The sequence below is a fragment of the Schistocerca gregaria genome, chromosome X (assembly GCF_023897955.1).
Source record: "Schistocerca gregaria isolate iqSchGreg1 chromosome X, iqSchGreg1.2, whole genome shotgun sequence".
Lineage (NCBI taxonomy): Eukaryota > Metazoa > Arthropoda > Insecta > Orthoptera > Acrididae > Schistocerca > Schistocerca gregaria.
This window is the reverse complement of record NC_064931.1, coordinates 445,296,104-445,302,103: the sequence shown is the minus strand read 5'-3', so window position 1 is coordinate 445,302,103 and position 6,000 is coordinate 445,296,104. Positions and strand designations below refer to the sequence as shown.

Here is a 6,000-nt window from a genome sequence, read left to right as displayed (position 1 = left end):
TTTCCTTAAGAGTAAATAGCCCAATTCTCCAATATTCATTCAATTTTATATGAAAAGGTTAACTCATTTAATCATTTCCTTTTTATGAATTAGTGCTTAAAAAAGGTTACAATTACTTCAAATAATGTTTTCAGTAAGAAATATTCATCTCCTCCGAACGAAATCCTTGCATTATCGGATGTTAAACATCTTACCCATTATGAACGTCAGTGTTGAATATTTGGAAGGATCATTAAAGTATTTCAAGTTCATTTTATTAAAATTTTTATTACAAAAGTTACGTAAATACAAATTAGTACATTGTACGACGATACTTAGTATCTAGATAACATTATATACAAAAATCGCTAGTATTTACTTTAATAGCAACAATAAATCTTAATGTGTGTTACATTGATTGGGATAGTGGTTCTACATAGTACAGAGATATGCAAATTATTGTTTATAACCTATCAGTTCGAGAATAAATACTGGCATGCATTAACCGCTGTGCGTATACTTGCCTAACTGGCAAGAACTTTTACTTTCAGTCATTCCATTTATTAATATGCATGTTACTGAACTAAAACTTCAGCGTTGTTTATTACCCGTTTCGGAAACATGCTTGTCGTGAATTGAAAAAGTGCATCGTCTTATTAAGTTTAAGAGCCGGAAAAGAACTTCACAAATGACTACACTTGATTAGGTCGAAAAGAGCAGATAGAACGTCAACAACATTTAGCATTCGATCGAACAAACTGTCATAGATACGTCTAAATATTTTTTTCTACAGTCACGCGTGCCTAATAAACTCTAATGCCTCAAACAGTTAATAGTATCATACAATTGTAAATACACCAAATATGTACGAAATATATTTGTTATGATTTTTTTCAGTCGAACACGGAGTCCATGCTCCTGTATAAGATTATCAGCGTATATGAAACTACAAGTCTAATCATAGAAATGAATGACGCTGTGATATCAATAACAGTCAACGGATTTTCGTCAGTTGCAATGGGTGAATTGATGAAGGAATCATCCGTTATGCGGCGACAGCACGTGGAACCTGAAACAAACGATAATTTAGTATTTTGCAACAAACAGTACCACAAATTAGTGTACGTTCATTGATGTGTTGAGTGTTAATAGAGCATATGGTGAAAATAATTTAATTTTTGCGCTTTAACAACGAAATAAGTGTTATTGATTGCTAAATAAGGAAAGTGTTGGAGCAATGGAAGCCATTTCATTCATCCAAGATAGAAAATATATGTTCTAGGCTTAGTGATCGTGTCCCGGACCGTTAACAGATAAATTACCTTCAGCCATAGTAAAGAGTTGTTACTTCTATCGGTATGCGTGCGACTACATGTGTACCTAATATATTCCAAAGCACCGCACATAAAAATCATATTCCCCGGTGCTGATGCCTCGGATTCTATTGGTGATAGGGTCAAGTGTTTTGGATAGCGTTTGGGCCAGGGACCATTTGTAAACCCAACAGAGGGATCGTCTTAGTGTCACTCTCTTACAGTACAGGGTCAAAGTATGAACATTACACAATTCCTTCTCCTTAGGCAAGTGGAGCCAGTCAGTTATTTGTTTTGGCGTTTGATGTTGTCTACGATGGACTTGATGGAACTTATGGAGTCGCCATTAGTTCATGAGCGGTCCCTGAGAAAACTCCCAAAAGGCTCTTTTTAATATATTTTCACCGTCACCAGCTGACCAAAACCCAAGCGAAGATTTCAAGATGGATGTGCACAGCAAATGACTGAAACTTTTGCGATATACTCTCATGATCCCGATCTCAAAGACCTTAAAAATTTTGTTCTTGTGAATATGTTCTTAACAACGTAATCAGATAGCGTTACATAACATGTAGTGGGCCAAAACTTAATATTATAAGAGAACATTTCAGTCAGGGCTAATTTCTGTAAACATACTCAGAATCCAAAGAGGAAGCGATAGCTTACAAGTGGTCGTTCGATATGGCTCTAGGCTTAGGTTAAGATGCGACCAGATCCCCCGCCATATCCAGTCGAAGGCCACTACACTGATTTATAAGATAGGACCCAGTGAACATCATCCCCCTGAAATCCTGAAATCTCATGAAATATCCATATCACGGAGAAAACTCTAGAAATTCAATACATATGTTGCGCTGTTACGAGATAAAATAATAGCCTTAATGGAATATACAATGCACGTTGCTAAAGTAAGACGATTTACCAAAATTTAACAGAAAATGTGAATGGTACGAGCCGACGGTTTGTACCATTATTGAAAAGAAACAAATTTTACTAGTTAGTGTAGCTGTTTAGGGAGGAATGTCTCTCGCAGAAATATCATACGTCAGGTGATACTGCCGAAATGACACAATAGTAAGACTCTGAAATCGCATTCATGACGACAGCAGTTGAAATCCCATACAGCCTTCCAGATTGAGATATTCTGTAGTTTCCCTTAATCGTAAATGGTGAGATTGTTCCCTTAAAGTGCATAAGGTCGATTTCCTACAGTCAATAATTTCGTTGCCAATTGGCCATTACATTCTAATAGTCTTTCCACTTCTTATAGCTCCGTTCTATACATATACACTGTGTAATAATGCAGAGTTCATTCAAAGGTGTAGGTACGGACCAGTTCTACGCAATACCAACTAGGCGCACAGAGATGAGTCAGCTACGCACTGGCATTTTTAACGCAAAAAGAAACGACGTGCGGGATGATTTACAACAAATGCAAGAATTTAAATGAGAATAAGGGGTTAGCAATCGTGTCTGTAGCTCACCCACTGTGTTAAACGAAAGACGAAGAGTTTCTACAGGAACCGACGCTAGCGTACGCTGACAGAATCGGTAACAGCAACACAGTAAACAAACATGAAATTAAGTCACAAAAATTCAGTCCAGTGAGTACACATCAGACAAGAAATATAACAAAGCATATCACAGGACAACTACCAAATCACAGCAGCTCAATTAAGCTCAAATAATCAAGCAAGACACAGTGATAATAAGCCTGTCATCGCTGTTACTGGTCACGGGTTCGGTCACGATATCAGAGCTACTGCTAATACATTTACATACAGCGGAGTTGATCCATGTCTGATGGCATCGACGCGTATAAGGCGCGAATGGTGTCTGTGATATAGCCATCAATATTGCATCCACCTAGTTCCAAAGTTAATCTGTGGTGGTTGGCATCTGGTCGCAGCGCTGCACCCGTCGTTGCACGATATCAAACAAATTTTCTTTTGGTGGCAAATATGGTGATATAGCGGGTAAGGGCTAAAGGCTGACACCCGGTGACACCAAGAAGGCACGAATTCGTGCAGCACCATGTGGTCCTGCATTTACTGGCTGAAAAATGGCGTCTGGGGTCTTGCACAGAAAGGGAATGGCTGCAGGTAGAAGGACGCCACTCACTTAGGCCACACTGGTCACAATGCCCTGGACAGGCATCAACCGTGGTTTGTGGATGTAACCACACCACACGGCGTTGAGTTGGCGCTGGGTGTCTTGTGCGAATGCAGTCACTGTGATGTCACTCCCCCTTTCTGCTGCGAACCAAAATGTGACCATCATTTTCGAGCAACTGAAGCTGGATTCGTCCAAAAACACTATGTGATGTTATCCCTGCACATTCTTCAAAGGTAGGCGGAGACGTGGACGACCCGCACGCCGTAATAAACGGCGATGGACCAACACCCCAATAGTGTACGATGTGTTACAATGTTCCATAATTGCACCAGAACCAAGGAGGCCGCAGACCCTTAAATTGTCGTCGATATTCGGGGGGGGGGGGGGGGGGGGGGGGAGTGTCTGGTTGGTGGGACCTGACCCATCTCATCGTGTTCTACAACCTTCCGTGAACCATGGACTGCCGATACACTTTGTCCGACACGGGCTGCAACTTCACGGATGGATGCATCACATTCTACCATGCCTATAATAAGCCCTCTTCCAGACTCACTGATTTGACAATACTGTTCGCGCATAGGTATGTGAGGCATCTCGCGTGTCTGCTCAAGTCACACTGATCCATTACTTTCAGTTTATGCCTACAACGAGAGCCGCAGGAACATTTTACCCGTAGGTTGTGTAGCGCCGCGATACCGATGTTGACCTTGAACCCGGATGCCGACATGGTTCAAATGCTAATCACTTCTGAAGAATACCAACGAACATTTCCTGTGAATATGAACATCCTTTGTCTAGTCGGTCAAGGCGGTCTGTTTCTTTCTGAATGTGAGTGAATATATGGTATAGCGGCGATGATTTTGAAAGAACTTACAGGGCATCACCCACCATCGTATTTGAGATCGCTAATGTACGCGAGTGCGGTAGCGCTCGACTCTGCGGTAGTGGTTGCGAATCCTGATGGCATCACAAACGCAGAAGAGGCAGAAGAGGTGCTGACGTAGTGTTCATCATCACCACACTTTGCCCCTGTGTCCTGGATTAAATTTCAAATTTCTCTGCATCGTCTCGTGCTGTGAGAGCGTGTCTGCTCAAGTCACACTGATCCATTACTTTCAGTTTATGCCAACAACGAGAGCCGCAGGAACATTTTACCCGTAGGTTGTGTAGCGCCGCGATACCGATGTTGACCTTGAACCCGGATGCCGACATGGTTCAAATGCTAATCACTTCTGAAGAATACCAACGAACATTTCCTGTGAATATGAACATCCTTTGTCTAGTCGGTCAAGGCGGTCTGTTTCTTTCTGAATGTGAGTGAATGTATGGTATAGCGGCGATGATTTTGAAAGAACTTACAGGGCACCACCCACCATCGTATTTGAGATCGCTAATGTACGCGAGTGCGGTAGCGCTCGACTCTGCGGTAGTGGTTGCGAATCCTGGTGGCATCACAAACGCAGAAGAGGTGCTGACGTAGTGTTCATCATCACCACACTTTACCCCTGTGTCCTGGATTAAATTTCAAATTTCTCTGCATCGTCTCGTGCTGTGAGAGCATGTAACGGGGTTGATGGTGACACGCCCGTCGTGTGGGGACGTTATTCTCGGCGGTTCCATTGTTAGTACTTGAGATGAGTGCGTTTTGTGTCGCTACCCGGCTTCACACTATTCCTTCCCTCGTCGCCATACAACCCAAACATCACACTATACACACATCTATTACAGTCATATACCCTCAGTAGGTTTATACAAGACACAACTCCCATCTAGGCGCTTCAGTCTGGAACCGCGCGTCCGGTACGTTCGCAGGTCCGAGTCCTGCCTTGGGCATGGATGTGTGTGATGTCCTTAGGTTAGTTAGGTTTCAGTAGTTCTAGGTTCTAGGGGACTGATGACCTCAGATGTTAAGTCCCATAGTGCTCACAGCCATTTGAACCATTTTTGAACAACACCCATCCTCCATGAGGATTGAAAATCCTTTACGATTAGGCGGTTGAACTTACCTTTCGAGGTTTCTCAGTCAAAAATGCCATTCGAATCTTACTTTTTATCACCAGACAACCCACAGAGGACTACGACATTGGCTTCTAGTAGGATATGCATTTTAAAATATAACATGATATATATGATACAATGCTCAAACAACGGTGGTCCGTAACATATTACAATGGAATGTATGACATATAAATTCCGAGAGAAGAGATTTATACAGCTTAGTTCTTTAAAATGAGTTTCATTGTGCGCTACTGTGTAATGTGGCAGAAGCATACAGACACTTTTGCCGATTCAGATTGCTATGTAATGTAGAACTTCCTCAACGACGAAGACAGGTAGAGCAGATACACTTGTAAACCATCGCGTTGAATATACTTCCACTGAACAAGGCCTTAGGAATTTTAATCGTCAAGGCTGTGGCAGTTTCAGAAAAATATAAAGGAACAGAGTTAGATACACTAAAAACGTACCAACATCCCACAGTAAAATTTGCGAAAAGTCACTTGGAGAAATTATGGTATCAAATGAGAAACTCTTCATTACTATTGGGCAATTTAAGGGCACAGCGTTCAGTCTGGGATTGCAGGAATAATGA

The 6,000-nt window shown here is 41.8% G+C and overlaps 1 protein-coding gene across 1 annotated transcript in view; it reads right to left on the bottom strand.

Moving 5' to 3' along the window:
• Positions 1–247: 247 nt before the first annotated feature.
• LOC126298398 (uncharacterized) overlaps positions 248–6,000 on the bottom strand; it is a 257,404-nt gene continuing 251,651 nt past the window's right edge. The window contains exon 6 of the mRNA XM_049989711.1: positions 248–1,048. The gene's annotated coding sequence lies outside the window, so the exon portion shown is untranslated. The remainder of the gene's footprint in view (positions 1,049–6,000) is intronic.